At 37.3% G+C, this 16,843-nt stretch overlaps 1 protein-coding gene across 2 annotated transcripts in view; it reads left to right on the forward strand.

Moving 5' to 3' along the window:
• The window catches only part of NKAIN3 (sodium/potassium transporting ATPase interacting 3), a 234,924-nt gene that overhangs the window by 158,790 nt on the left and 59,291 nt on the right, over positions 1-16,843 (forward strand). The gene's annotated exons all lie outside the window — the stretch shown is intronic.

A 16,843-nucleotide genomic window follows, 5' to 3' on the forward strand; every position in this document is an offset into this window, starting at 1 on the left:
TCTGTGGCAAGTGTTTCCTTGCACTGTACTGCATTTGGAAAATATTTACATGGCTAGATAAGGTCTGGGGTCATAAATTCACCAGGAATTTGCTTCATGCTTTTTGGGGAAGCCTAGGTTAGAACAGTAGCAATTCACAATCTATTGTATTTTTCGGAGTATAAGACACACCTTTTTCTCCCCTAAAAGAGGGTGAAAATTTGGGTACGTCTTATACACCGAATGTAGCCCCACCCAGCCACCAGCCACCACCCTTTGGCCTCTGCTCCCAGCAATTTACCTCTTGCAGCAAATGGGGGGCTTGCAGAGGCTTCAATAAGCTATAGCAATTGCTGGGACCCGGGAGAAATTGAAAGTGAAACTTGTTGTTTGCTCCACATGGCAAATTGCTAAGAGGCAGATTTTTTTTTCTTGTGCTAATCGGGCTGTTTGCTGCAAGGAGGTAAGTCAACAACTATAAATGCCTATATAATGTTCAAATTATTAGACTTATTTTTTTTAAGACTGCTTTATTATTGTTCTAGACAAGGTAATGAAATGAAGAAGTTTTTTAAAATAAATGCTTGATCTGAAGAGGCCCAGTGCTATTGTTTTAAAAAGTGCTATTCTTTTAAATAGAGAATAACTATACTTCCAGAAAGCACATTTTAACAGCATCTGTACAAATATAGTCTGAAATATAACACTACAAACAGTGTATATTGTGTGTACTGTTTGTTGCAAGGACGCAAATTGCTAGGAAGCAGAGGCAGATATTTTTCCCTTGTTTTCCTCCCCAAAATCTAGGTGCGTCTTATACTCCAAAAAATACGGTAATTCATTTAAAAAATGATAGGGAAATCATCCAGACAATTTTTCATTTTCAACTCATTGGATTATTTAGCCTTAGTTACCTTTATGTCACCAAAGAAACAGTTGAGAAAGTAATCAGGAACCGACCATCAGAGAAACTATAAAATAAATTTTAAAAGCTCCAATGATCTGTACCACAGTATTAAATTTAAAGTTATAGGAACAGCTATTTCATCTGAAAAATCATTTATAAGAGGCTCTTGTGTTAAATGTCAAAACCGATTACTGGAACTGTCTGCTCTGCCCTTCCACGTTAATATAGTAGAAACATTGTTACCATGTTAATAGATAAGAAATATCATTGGGTTTGTCAAACTTGAATTAACTGAGTTTATAGGATATAGTAATGAGAGACAAAAGAGATCATTAACCTGACTACAGAATAGAACAAAAAGAACTTTAGAAGTCTGTTAGGCATTGTTCTTTACATCATCAGTCTCTGAGTAAGTCTAAGTGCGAATGGGATTTGCGGCAGGAATTAGAAAACTGTTGTTCATGCAGATTTATATCAAAATCAAAATGAAAACAATTAGAAAAACAGAACTAAGAATAGGTTAGGAGAATTGAACCTGCTCTTCTGTATTCCATAGATACATTGCTATACAGCATCCTGTATTTAACACGAGAGAGACAAATGCTTTATTTGACACAAAACAATTGTAAGATGCAAACGTGGACTGATTGAGAAATAAGCTCAGAAAAATGGAACTTTCTTGGTATTATTAGAAAGAGCACACAGTGTGGTTAAAATGCCTACATACATTGCCTCTGTAATTTCCCTCCACACTTATATTTAATATCCTAAAGTTCAGGACCTAAAACCTACCCTGAGTATCTTCTCTTTTCTGAACACAATGACTGGTGAAACTGAAATAACAGTTTCCTTCAAAGCCCCCCTGGGATACTACCTTCTCTTCTTTCCTTCCCACCATCAAAGACTTTTGTTAATTATTTAGTAATGGAATGTCTTGAGAGATTGACCTTTATGTAGTAAAAGTCTGTTTAATCAACTTTAAAATTTACTCAGTGATGTTGATTATCATGATTTCTGCTCTTAAAAATAATATGTTGGCAGTTCCGGTTCCGGCGGCAGCGGCGACGGGCAGCTCTTTGCCCGCTCCGGCTCTCCGGTGGGCTTCCCCACTTCTTGGGGGGCACAGGACACCCCTCAGAGGGGTCCTGCCGGAGGGGCGGCATCGCGGGGAGCTCCTGCATCGGCGGCGGCCGGCGGGAGGTCTCTCGCGCGCCCAAGGCACCGGGGAGCTAGATCGGAGGGCGCCTCGCGTTTCTGCGCTTCGCGCCTCGCTAAAGCCGTCGGGAGAATGAAGCAATTGAAGGAAGCAGCTGCGGTGCGGTGAGGCTGCTTCTCTCTTCATGCCCTATTTTGCACAAAGAACTAGTTAGCTTTCTTTAAATAACTTTCGGAGTATTCTGGAGGCGCGGCTGGAGGGAGGGGGGTTTCCCCCCCCCCTTGGATAAGCGGCGAGGAATAATTTTGCTCTCAGCCCCCGGGGAAGGAGGAGGGGGGAGAGCCAACGAATGAAGCCTCACTCAGGTTGGATGATTTTCTTTGCAATTTAATTTCACTATTTACTGTGATTTGAGGACTTTTGGAACTTTTTAAAACTTTGATATGCCTCTGTGCCCAAAATTGGCAGGGCAAGATGGCACACTTCCGTTGTCTTTATGAACTGTGAAACCTGACTCCACCTTTAAAATTCAGGCTTCCGGTCTTTGTCTCCGTGTCTCCCAGAGGAATCTCTTGTGGATTGGTCTTTTTGAACTTTCTAGGGGAAACCTTTCATCTATTGCCAGACTTATTAGAGAGATTCTCTTCTGCCTGGTTCTTCTGCTCCCGGACCTCACCTGGCTACCCTTCTTTTCTAACTGTTTATCTTATATATGGACTGAACTTCTAATGTTATAAAGGATGGCATCCAAAAGACCACCTCCTGGGAAATCTGGCTTTGCCACATCTGCTCCAACATCTGTAACATCCAGTCCAGCCACACAGTCCAAGATAACAGAACTGATGCAACCTAAGACTATAGAGATGGACTTTCAACAAATGCTTCAACAAATTTTACAGGGCCAGGAGGAAATCAAGAAACAGCTAAGGGAAATGAAAGATGAAATTAAAGAAAATCAAGCCCAAATTTATAAGAACTCACAGAGACTGGATCTTGTGGAAGGGGGGGTGGAGGAGGTGAGGGGGGGGGGTGGAAGCTGTGCAGAAAGGGAACAAAGATCTTGACATCCAACAGATGAAATTAGAATTTGAGAGAATGTCCTATTATCTTAGATTTCAAAATGTTACAGAAGAAGATGGGGAAAATATAAGGGACATCATGACAAACATTCTGGCTGACTACACACACAAAGAAAAACAACAGATGGGGTGGGATATAGATCTGGTTTATAGAGTGAATTCAGTTTACGCTAGAACACACAATGTACCCAGGGAGGTTCACATTAAATTCCTTAGAAAAAGCACAAGAGATGAAATTCTGGGTGTACAAAGGGGGCAAGCATTGATATATCATGATATGGAGATAACCATTCTGAAGCAGATCCCTAAGAAGATTAGAGAAAAAAGAAAAAATTATTCGCAATTAGCGAATAAATTATACCAGAAAGGGGTGTGGTTTAGATGGTTGATGCCTGAAGGTATGCTGATATTCTGGGAGGAGACAAGAATTAGAATTAATTCACCCATAGAGGCGCAGGCCTTTATGGAAAAAAATAAAACACTCCTAGAGAAACCACCAGATACCACAACGGACACGCAGGACACGGGAGGGGCCAGAGCTCTGCCAGTGGAGGGAGATGGGGCAATAGCAAGAAGACTCAGATCACAAAAATAAACAAGAAAATCATATTATTATAAACTGACCGAAAGTGAAAATGGAATTATATTTGGATTTTATACTGTAATGTTTAATTTGATTGAATTTAATAATAGAACTAATATGCTGACTGTAATCAATTATATACTAATGCATTATATTAAATGTATACTATGGGTATGGAGGGAGGGGGGCCTCACACACTTTGCAACTGCCAAAATTTGTATACCTGTCCATTTACCCTTTTCCCTATAAATCTTGAAAAACCAATAAAATTTTATTATAAAAAAAAAAAAATAATATGTTCATATCTCGGCTTTAGAATCAAGAAATCAGCTCTGGTGCAAGGCATCTATAATACATTCAAGTACTACTTCAGAAAACATTTAATCTTTTTCTTAAAGGGCTATCAGGTCTTCACTTGCTGAAAATCCTTGAAATAAACACGTCTTCTCTTAAAGTTGTGCTAAAGCACAAATTACAGAAGCCAGGAAAAGAGGTAGCTGCTTTAAAAAGTTTCAGGCATAGGTTTGTGAATAATGTGAAATCCAAGCATAGTAATTAAATCTCCATAGGAACTACAGGTTATGAATCAGCTCTTCTAGTATGAAATATGTTAAAAATCTCATTTGTCTGGTTTTTGGAGTTTATAAAAAAATCTAAGAGACTCTGCAGTTCTTTACATTTCCATTCCAGAAGATACACTGGAATTAAATGATCTTCAGGAGACAACAAGGTTTTCCAACTTCTATTTTTTTAGCAATAGTGATAACAACCTTTCTTATGCAGAACTCAAGAAATCATTTAGGAGATGATAAGGAATCTTAAGCGTCAAAGGATTTTGCCCCACAAGCCACAGAACAAGTACTTAAAGATACATTTTTGACCGTTTTTTCTACCTTTTTGAGCAGATACAATTTTGTATCCAAATTTCGTCCTGATAAAATAAAAAGTAAGTTTCATTAACTCAATCTCATGTCTAGAAGATTCGCAAGACAAGGTTGATATCAATTACAAACATGCAGAGAAGTAATATATGTTGAAGTTTCCCTGAACATTTTTAAAGGTTTATTTTAAGTATGTTTGTTTTATGGACCCATGTTACAATTTTTTTTTCTGATGCAACTGGGAAGCTGCACAAACCTTAAGCATACTAAGGAACAAAGTATTACTGGGGCTGTTTGGCTTTGCACTTATTGTGAAGCCTGCCTAGTGTGGTATATAATGTATTAGCCTTGCTCTAGTCACTTTCATGTAAATACCTATATGAATATATAATTTGCATGATGGTGACTCATTCAGTATCAAAACAGACAATATTAAGTTTAGTAAAATAATAAATATGTAAAATATGCATATAATTTAACATTTTCCCACAATTTGGGGATATTTATAATCAGCTTCCACAGACTGACATATATTGGTCATCACACAGAAACATCTTACATAGTGCTGTAATAAGGGACTTTGTGATGAATAAGATGAGAATGTTCACAATATGCAGTTAGTCATGTGTGAATTGTTTTAATTTTGTACATAACTATAGATCTCTAGAACCGGTAAGTCCTAGATGAGGTCAACCCTGAATGCTCTTTAGAAGGCCAGATCCTGAAGATGAAACTCAAGTACTTTGGCCACCTAATGAGAAGGAAGGACTCACTGGAGAAGAGCTTAATGCTGGGAAAGATTGAGGGCAAAAGACGAAGGGGATGACAGAGAATGAGGTGGCTGGATGGAGTCACCGAAGCAGTAGGTGTGAGCTTAAATTAAATCTGGGGGATGGTAGAGGACAAGAAGACCTGGAGGAAAGTTGCCCATGGAGTTGCGATGGGTTGGACATGACTTCATAACTAACACCATAGATCTGTTTGGTGTGCACCATTAAAAATTTTTAAAGTACGTTTATAATGTTTAGTTGAATTCTACAGTTATACTATCCCTTATAAATGAACCAAGGTAGTGCAATGGTTACAGTGCAGTGCTGCAGACTACTTCTGCTGACGGCAATTTGGTTTAAGCCTTTCATCCAGGGGTGGGATCCTACCGGTTTAACAACTGGTTCGCTGCATGTGTGTGCACAGTTCAGAGAATACTGATTCTGTGTTTGCTGCTTGGAAAGCACAAAATAGCTGAGGCATGGCAATCCACTCTGCTGCGTGACTCAGCTGAGAAGATAAAAATAGGTAAAGCGCAGGAGCGGGCAGGCACTTTTTCATGAGAATGAACCGGTTCGCTCCCAGCTGATCTTTGGAGATACAAGTTTGCCCATACCGGTCCAAGCTGGTAGAATCCCACCCCTGCTTCCATCCTTCCAAGGTGAGTAAAATGAGGACCCAGATTGTTGGCAGCAATGGGCTGATTCTGTAAACTGCTTAGAGGGGGCTGTAAAGCACTGTCGCGGGACAGCAGGATGGGTCAAATGCACATGCGTAGGGCCCACAGCGCAGAAGGGGCATAGGTTATAGGGGTGGCGTGTGCTCTTGTGTGTTTAGCATCTGAGCCAAAAAAGGTTTGCCATCACTGTCCTATAACATTCAGGCTGTATGCAGTATTGTGTTCATTAAATTAATCATCCCCATTTTGTTCCTATAGCATACCTTCCTATTAAATAACCTGTTTCCTTGTTTCTTTGCAATATCTTAAGTGAGCCTTTGAACTGATTTTAAGACCATCCAATAGCTATAATCTCCATGTTTTTTTAATTGAATCTGCATTTGAATACCTTTTTTTTTTACTTCCCACACAGCACCTGCCAAAAAAAAAAGAAAAGAAAAGAAAAGAGAATATATTTGCAATTTAATTTCCCTGGAGGGAAATGGGTTTTTCAGAGCAACTTTGATATATTTTTCTTTTCTTTTCTTTCTTTTTTTGGGGGGGAAGAAGGGGCAGGAAGGAAGGTTAATCAGTAGTTTAATTCCTCTTGCCATTCTGTGATCCTATTTGCATGATAAAAGAGTATCACATCTTTTTAAAAGTCCCATTTTGAAGCCTGTATTATTTTAAAAAATCCCAGGGAGCAAACTAGGAATATTTTTTTAAAAAAATTAAATTTTTTAAAAATAAATTAACATAATCTTTTAAGACATCATTTTAAAATATCCTATTATTACCTTTTGAAAATACAGGAATAATCTGGCTTGAATGTTTTCAAATGCATTGTTTCACTGTGGGTCTGTAATTTCTTTCTTAATGGAATTACTTCAAGTCCTGAACTTTTTGGTGTACAAATCTGGTATTTCCTATGTCATCAATAATCACCAGATGGCTTAAGCAGTGGAGAAATGTTTTGATTAAACTAAGACTATTGAAATGTAAAATAAAGTGCATATTATTTTGCCTTTCCTCTGGTAATATGTAAGTATTACAACAGATAAGTGCTTCTTACTTGTCCCTCTACTTCAGCAACATTCATTAAGCCAGTCTTAGCAACTTTAAGATTTATGAACTTGATTTCAAAATGGCCATTTTCAGTATCAATTTCCTTCACTTTATTTACAAGAAAAAAATGGATGTTTACATGAGATTGTCTCTTGTGTGTGTTGCTTATCCTTGCCCATTTTATTATTACGTTTAACAACTAACTGTGATTTGATTTTTTTTTCAAATCAGCTGTTTTATTTCAACTGTTAGTGGCAGGGATAAACAATTCACAAAGATGCAACTGAGTTGGCAATGACAGTGAGTTTTTCTGCTAGTTTTCTAATGATAGAAATAGCCTGGGGCAATGGTTCTTGTCCACAGAAAATCCCCTACATACCCTTGATGTCTGGATGTAATACAGGGTCTATTCTGCTGTTTTGTATCTCTATTGTGCCTACTGGTGGAGTACTACCGTTAAGTATAGGTAAGCTCACTGTCACTGCCAAGTCAGATGCATTGTGTGAATCCTTCACCCAGACAGAGAATCCATCAAAAAAAGCAGCAAGCATGCAGCCAGGGACAGTTCTACTTATCAAGATTGGTGCACTGTTTCAGCTATCTTACCTTACAAGTGTATTCTTCCTTTTTTATAGCTGTGTGTTTATAATTATACATTCTTACCTACATAAAAAAAACTCTCTAGGACGTTTTTTAAATTATACTTTTTAAAACAAATTCACAAAAGAATAACAATTTCAATGTGTGAACAGAAGAAAATGTTACAAAGAACAGTTTGGAAAGGTTATTTCATATGCTGTCTCCAAAATGACAGGTTGAAAGAGTAATCATTTTAGGACAGTTTTTTTTCAAATAGGAAGATGGACAGATTCATGGACATATGATGAGAAATAGCCAAGAAATATAACATATGTGTAGATGTTGACGCAAAGTATTACATTATAGGTTGCAGTGACAATAGACAGAAGTAATCATTTTCACTTGAGTGCAGATAATTGTCAAGAACAATAGGAACATCTGTTAATTTATTTTTTGTTTTAAAGGAGAAAAGAAATATGGCTTCCTCCCATTCCTCCTCCCATTATAAACACCACATTGTAGTTGTCTCAACTCAAAGGTTTTGTGCCACACAAATGCATCACACCTATGCTGATTTGGGGATCAGCTCAAAGCTACCTGTAAAGAGCAAGAGGTTCTGTTTTGCTTTAAGTTCTAAATATTAAAAATCTTAGCCTTAAATATAATTTCACTTCTAGCAGAACCATCCAAAACTGAAAAAGGCATTGATTTCCGGGTCTACTTCTCACTTACTTTGTTCCAAAGTTTTCCTGAAAGGAGTTGTCTTGAAAGCATTACACATTATTTGTTCCAAACATTAAGGTACAGAGTGCTTAAGGACTGCCTGTTATTTGAACATCTGAAGTAGAAAATTCTCATGGTGTCCTTTACCAACAAGACATAAAATAATTAACTATTTACCGCTCCTCGTGATACCCAAAATGTACTGTTTAAGGCAGACTCCTCAGTCTGCATCAATAATTCAAATTGAAATATTCAGGCATGTTATGTCTTCAACTAATTTTTGACTATAATTTTTTGAAACATGAATTGTTAGCCTGAAGCCAAATGTTATAGTATGGAGCTACATTGTTTTATGTTACACAATTTACTTTCAGTCACTTGAGTTCATTTTGACACAAGAAATATGTCTCAGCTATATGGTATATAATATTATTGAAACTTAGTTTGGCGATATTCTTTCTTATTTCTTCTAATGTAAAGAGGAGATATATTAAGCTTAGCTACAAAGCTGGTTCAGTCTAACAAAAATACTACCTTTAGGTGTTTTGTAGAATAGTTTCACTTCCTCTTCTTCTTTTTTAAAAATATTTTTTATTTATTTTTAATTTTCAAAACAAACACAACACATCCTTCTTTACATACTGCAGAAAGTGTATCAGTAGGTTACAGAAAGGCTTTCGTGCATCTCTTCCACAGTCAACAAACATAATTCATATTAACTCAAGTATTTTAACTCAGATATAGTTATACATGTTACCATCATCATACTTCCATTTTCATTTGACTATAATTGTTTAAACGTCCTTCATCATAAAATGTACCAAGATTTAATGCCCAAAACCATTCCAAATTTAATTCCGCCGCTTATTTCTTCTGTTCTCCAATTTAAATTAATTTTAAGTTTTTTATAGGCAGTCTATTTTAAAATGGTAAAAATTCCTCACCAGCTGGAAACACTTTCTCTTTCCATATCCTTCCATTTTGCAGCCGCCCTGACTTCATCAGCCTAATGGCTGGATTTTTTGTCGCTGGTTTGAAGAACTTCTCTTGGATCGATCAGGGACTTTGCGATGTCCCTGAGATCAGCAAGACCTATTCTTCCTGTTCACCATCTCTGCGGGACGGTTTAAGTCCGATTGGACCACCGAGCGGCAAAAGTATCGATGGCGATCTCAGAGCATTGAGATCGCACGTCGTCCCATCGCGACATTGGCTTCTCCTCGACTCCCTCTTCTTTGTGGCAACCACTGAGATATCGGAAGTTGCCACAAAGAAGAGGGAATCAAACTATTATCCAAAGTAATTAGACACTGTTTGGGATCATGTCCAATCCTCCAAATGCGACAAAGAAACCCTATAATCCCTTTGCCATGTTTCTATATCAAAGTTTCAGTACAAGAAAAAAATGATTTTAAGAACTTTTGCAGAAGTCAGGAGAATATTTCCTGAAGAAATAAAGCTGAAAAACCAGCATTACCTCCTAAAATTCATGTTCAAATTATTTTTTTTCAGATTTATCAAGAGTATTACATCATACTGTCTTGGTAAGGTATTTTTTTACTTAACAAACTGCAGCAAATTCTGTTTAATTTTACTGGAACAAGAGAGATGCTGCGACCAGAATATATATAATATACAAATATTGTAATATTACAATTATACTTTAAAAGGTGGTTAGCAAAAAAAACCATGTCATTGACTGAAGTATTAGTCAATATTTAAAGCTTTTAAAATTAATATAATAGCCCAGGTTAAAGATTCAAAATCCATTGTTGTGTAGTACTGTAGTAGGATCAACTGAAATAGTGTACGTTTATGAAATATTGAGTTCCCCACAATATTTCATCAACCAGTATCACCATGTAAACATTTGTAGAGAAAATAATATAAATGTGATATATGGTTCTTGAATTATCATGATAACACTTGAAATTGAAGGAATTGTATAACATGATGCTTTAGATATTGTATCATTTGACTATTTTAAAAGCACAGAAGTGTATCTGGGGATGTTTGAGTATAAACATTTCTTCATCTGTGTTTAAAATAACCAAATACTTTATTTTATTTTCCTTATTTTAAACCTCTGTTGTGGAATCCTTGAACACTGTAATGCTATCAGAACTTATTTCTCCAATTTAGGAGAACAGTATCATCATAATTTTGACTCTTCAGTTATAATGTACAGCTAGATAAAACAATACTTTTTGTATATACAGTAGATAATTGACTTTTATTCTCAATTTTCTCAACATCAACATGATAATTAAAAATTCAAGTTAGATGACAAATTTTATTGAAACAAAATTCACAGCAAGACTGAAATAAAAACTTGAAATTTAATTAGGCCACATTTCTATTTAGGAAACTTAAATATAGAGTTTTAAATAAAACAGCACCTAACTTTATGCAAAAAAAGGCATACTATATTAATGATTTATTATGTGTTTAATATAGCAATTTTACATTTGGTGTTTTTGACAGCAAGATTTCTACCATGTTTCCCGAAAATACAACATGTCCTGATAATAAGGCCATGGCACATTTTTCTGGTGGGCAAAAATATAAGCTCTCCCCCCCAATAAGCCCCCTGGACAACCCCCCCATCCCGGAGTAGGCAGAGTGCTGCTCACCAACCTAGCGGTATCCTGAAGGTGCCAAGCCGCAGGAATCAGGGGGAGGGGCAAAGGTGATTGTGTTGCTTGGTGCCTTCAGGATACCGCTAGGTTGGTGAATGATGCTGTGCCCAGCTGAAGAGGGGGGTTGCCGGCGGCTGTTCTCTTGCGAGCGGACTCCCAAAGAGCCGGGCACAGCAGCCACTCAGCAAAACCCCTTTCCAGCCGTGCAGAGCGCCATTCACTGACGTAGGGGTATCGCCAATCCGCATGAAGGCCTGTTCGCCACCGCTGACTCTCGTGGCTTGGCGCCTTCGAAATGTCAATGAATGGCGCTCTGCACGGCTGGAGAAGGGGGTTGCGCGAGCGGCTCTTTTGCTCCCACTCGCGTGCCTCCCAACCTCATGATGCCCTGGCCCAGCTCTCCCTGCAGAGCCAGGGCACCTCCACTGCCACTGCCACCACCATCCCAGCATGGCTTTTTCGGCAGCTTCCAAACTGAGTCTTCCGGCAGTGGCCACTCTGGGAGTATGCTCTATGGTTGTGGGCTGGCTTTCGGCAGAGCGAACAACCATAGAGCGTACGCCCAGAGCGGCCACTGCCAGAAGACTCGGCTTGGAAGCTGCCGAAAAAGCCATGCTTGTATGGCGGTGGTGGTGGTGGCGGCAGCGGAGGTGCCCTGGCTCTGCAGGGAGAGCTGGGCCAGACATCATGAGGCTGGGAGGCGCGTGAGCAAGAGCAGAACAGACACTTGTGCAAAATCCCTCTCCAGTTGTGCAGAGCGCCATTCACTGGCATTTTGAAGGCGCCAAGCTACGGGAGCTGGGCAGTGGCGAACAGGCGCTCACGCAGCTTGGGGATACCCCTAGGTCAGTGAATGGTGCTCTGCACGGCTGGAAAGGGGGTTTGCCGGGTGGCTGCTCATGAGCATGGTCACTTCATGGCTGTGCCGAGCTCGTTGGGAGCCCACTAGAAAGAGAGCAGCTGCCCGGCAACCACAAAACAATAAACCCTCTCCTCATAATAAGGCCCAAGCCATATTTTGTGTGTAAAAAGAAAATAAGACCCTGTCTTATTTTCCGGGAAACACAGTATCATGTAAACCTGGACTGCATCTCAACCTTTCTTATATTTGCAAACAATTTGCAAACAATTGTTAGCAATAATATGAATATTGTTATTTTATTAATTATCTTTTTACTGGGAATCTTTCCAAATGTGGGATCAACTCCTCTTCTTATTTTATAATTCTAAGGCACTAATGAACCTCATTGCAAAGTAGATATTGGTTAGCTCGCTGTTACCCAAATCTATTTACGGATACCAGCTAGCATCTACTATTATGCTGAAAATACAAATCCGTGCTTGTAGTCCAGTTAGACAATGGTAATAGGTTTACATCAGAAAAATCTTTTTCTTAGCTATACTGCACAAGCAGTTTTCAACAGAGGTATTGATGCTGTATCCCTGTAGATTTAGACTGAATTTGTATATATAACATCCTGGAATAATTTTATGCAAAAATAAAGAATAGGGTTAGACCTACATCATTATAATCCAAGCTACTATATGAATTTTAGATCCCAAGGATTTTTTCCATGAGATGAATGCTAAGTGAGATACTGGTTAAAAGGCCATTCCAAAAATAGAGATGCCCCCAAGCTACTGACTGCTTTATGAGGAAAGTTAATGTCATGGTTTATAGTTTTTTGAACTACAGAGTTTTGTCATCAATCAATCATTGCACATGAACTGCTGTATCATTATTTATTTGCATGATCTATTTTCTTTTTAAGATTTTCTTCAGATATATAAATGTTTATATTCTTCGTATATCAGATATTTTTCTTCACTATTAAATTAATCTAATGATTAATTGTTGGTTTTTAAGGAAAAAGATTAAATAGCAGAAATGTATGAAGGAAGCATGCAGTGCGATATCCCAAGGTTCTGTCTTAGACTCTTCATCATCTTCATAAGTGATTTAGATGGGGAAATAGGAGGAGAAATCAAATTTGGAGACAATTTCCATGGGGGAAATAGCCAATGCCTTAGAATATAGGCTCAAGATTCAGAAAGATCTTGATTTACCTAACAAAATGCATTTCATTGGTGAGAAAAGTAAGATCTTGTATTTAGTCAAGAAAAACCAAATGTACAAGTATAGAAAAAAATGGCATTTGGCTCAACAGCAGCAACTGTGAAAGAGATCTAGGTGTCCTAGTGGACAACCACTTAAGTATGAGGCAACAGCATGCTGCATCTATGAAAAAAGCCAATGCAGTTCTAAGCTGCATCAATAGACAGATAATATGAAGATCATGTACCACTGTACATTGCACCGGTAAGACCACTCTTGGAATACTGCATCCAGTTTTGGTCACCACAACACAAAAAAATGTTGAGACTCAAGAAAAAGTGCAAAGAAGAACAGCAAAGCTGATTGGGGGACTGAGGGTTAAAGTGTATGATGAACAGTTGTAGAAACTGGGTATGTCTAGTCTTAACAAAAGAAGGACTAGGGTATGATATGATATGATAGCAGTCTTCCAATATTTGAGGGGCTGTCACACAGATTATCTAGTCCTCAAAGCACTTAAGGGCAGGACAAGAAGTAATCAATGGAAGTTTATTGAAGAGAGATCCAATCTAGAATTAAGGAGAAATACCTGTAGGGAGAACAATTAATCAGTGGAAGAGCCTACCCACAGAAGCTGTGGGTGTTCCTTCACTAGAGATTTTCTAAGTAGAGATTGGAAAGTCATTTATCCAAAATGGTATAGGGTCTCCTACTTGAACAGAGGATTGGACTAGAGGATTCCAAGGTCTCTTCCACTTCTGTTATTCTGTTATCATGGATGTGCTCAATTTACCTCAGAAGACCTGAGGGAGTGGGTTGAGAATAGATTGTTTTGTAAGTCTGCTTATGTAGTTCCTAAGAATAAGTTCTAAGTTGTTTGCACATAATTGGTTTAATCAAAATGATATTTTATTTCCATATTCTCATTTCCTTTGTCTGTTCCTAAGACTATTTTGTCTACAATTCTGGATAATTTCATTGCCAAGTATTCACATTTAAATGTGTTCCTCACTTTTAAAAAGTGCAGGTCTTCATTACTTTAAAAGTAATGGTTTTAAGAATAGAATAGTTATCTACTAACCTTTTACATTTCAAACTTCTGTTACCCTTTGGGAATCATGGAGATTTATCTGATGTAATTGGTAAAAAGGTAATTGGATAATCTGAGTTTCTCCTGCATGTTTAAAAAGGAATTCAAAAATCATTTGAAAATTGTCATTAATCATTTTATTCTAGAGTTAAGTGTCCACTTTAATAAAGGTTAACATTTTACATAAGTCACAAGATGTTTTAAAAATAGTATAATCCTTAATTTCCACTTTTTAACTGGAATAATTATTTTGTTCTCAAATCTTTCTGATTTGAAGAATGATAACAGATAAATTCTCCCTTGTAGATTCTCTGTGACAAACTATCTTTATTTGTCCATAAATGTCAAATAATAGAATATTTCTCCTGATATGTCAACTGATAGATTTATTTTCTGTCCATTTATTTGCTGTGTAAATGTACAGACATTTTATTTTATGTGAAATAGATTTCATCTATTCAAGAGCCATGGTGGTGCAGTGGTTAGAATGCTGTACTGCAGGCTAACTCATTGCTTACTCCAGGAGTTTGATTCTGAAAGGCTCAAACTTGACTCAGCCTTCCTCCCTTCTGGGATGAGTAAAATGAGGACCCAGATTGTTGGGGGCAATATGATGACTGTGTAAACTACTTAGAGAGGGCTGAAAAGAACTGTGAAGTGACTATAAGCCTAAATGCTATTGCTGCCTTATGTGTGGCTATTTCAATGTTCTCTTCTTCTTTCACTGTGCTTAAATATAATGTACCTTACGTTGAAACATTTATAGAATGTGAGAATAGAAACCATTTCCCATAGGAATCTTCTGTATTGACCAAATGCCTGCACCAGTTTGTGTTCTGCTTTATTGTACAGAAAATATTGATTGATTGATTGGTTTATATAACGCCACAACTCACAAAAATGTAATTGTGGGTGGCTTTCAACATTAAAAAACAAAATTATAGAATCCCTAGGAGCAAAACAACTAACAATCAGCCACATTGTAGACTTCAAATTGGAGATAGTGAGTTAAGTTAGCACAGTTTCAGGGAAGCTCAGAATAAATAAAACCCATGTGATTTTTCACTTCATGGAAGCACCTGAAAGATAATAGAAATGTTTGAATAATTTCTTGGTCCTTGAAGAGCATCTCCAATTTATTTTCAGGTGCAAGTGACTAGAGTATTTTTAAATTTGATCTGAAACTGACTACATGATCAAACTTAGAAACTGAAATACAATTTATATATGATGCATCATGTATATTCTTTGTCAAGTTCTAAAGAAGTCTCATGAATATATGGAATAAATATGATATGTTTTTTAAAACATCTTTTCCTGCTTAGGGTTGTGAATCCTAATCTCTACTGAGCATTAATAAAGAAACAAAAATGCCAGAACATGTTCAATCCTGTTAATTCCTTTGTGGTTACTATATAACTATATTTATAACTATACTTTTACATAAGTAACTAAAATAATATTGCAGTCTGTAGGAACCACAGAGCCTATTTCCTGTGCTTTTACAAGAAAAACAACTTGACCATTGTAATTCACTGACATAAATGAATTCAACTAATTTGTTAGTAAAAATAATCATCATAAGCAGAAATAGATGAACTGTGTTTTGCATATTAATTATCAACAATATATATTTTCCTTGAATGAGTATTTTCCACATTGTTAGATACAGATGACTGCATCTGTAAATTACTGCCCCATCAATAGTGAGAATTAAGAATAGTTTAATACCAGTCTTATCTAAGCAAATGTTACTCTTATAAGGTGGGAGGACGAGATATTGTTAATGGCATTACCATGCAGTGTTAAATGATGAGTATCTAATGACTCAATTTATCATTCTAATGAGGCCATCTGATCTCAATATTACTTCTGAAAGACTGATTGGGCTTTATTCCAGCAGCTCATTATATTCTATCCTTTGTATCACACCTATGGAACATTGAATATTGCAACATGTAAAAGCAATTCAAACAGCCAGCTCATAAGGGTGTGGGAAGAAAAAGAGAGAGCGAACAATAATGAACATACAAAGCTTAATATCCACAATAGGTGGCAAAAATAAAATAAAAACCTAGGGGATGGTGAATAGTGTACTGACCAAATTTATGAAAAAAAAGTCAAAGGCTGGGTAGCAGCAATTGAACAAAAATAGCTTTTTCCTCCTCATGGAGTATCTAAAATCAAAGGAACCGGGTCCAATTTACAGGCCTTGTAAGATTTAGTTAGTGTTGTTAGTTGCAAAGTCATGTCCGATCCATCGTGACCCCATGAACAATGTTGCTCCAGGCCTTCTTGTCCTCTAGCATCCTCTGGAGTCCATTTAAGCTCACACCGACTGCTTCAGTGACTCCATCCAGCCACCTCATTCTCTGTCGTCCCTTTCTTCTTTTGCCCTCAACCTTTTTCAATGTAAGGTCTAGATTATAGCATTATACCAGTATGTAATGTCTCAGGTTCTTTTAACTGACTGGACAGATGCTATATATTTTTCCCTGTCCCTTTGGTTTCCTGCTTTAATTATTGTATGACATGCTATCTCTGCGCTGAAATTAATCCTAGACAAAATGAGCTGTACATTAGAATTGGAAGCCATGAAATAATCTATTTGTAATTTTTTCTTAATGCTAAACTTTCTTGATTTGTAGACAAAAGTGTTGAGATAGTAAGAAATAATTGG

The sequence above is a fragment of the Natrix helvetica genome (assembly GCF_964273705.1).
Source record: "Natrix helvetica genome assembly, chromosome: 4".
Taxonomy (NCBI): domain Eukaryota; kingdom Metazoa; phylum Chordata; class Lepidosauria; order Squamata; family Natricidae; genus Natrix; species Natrix helvetica.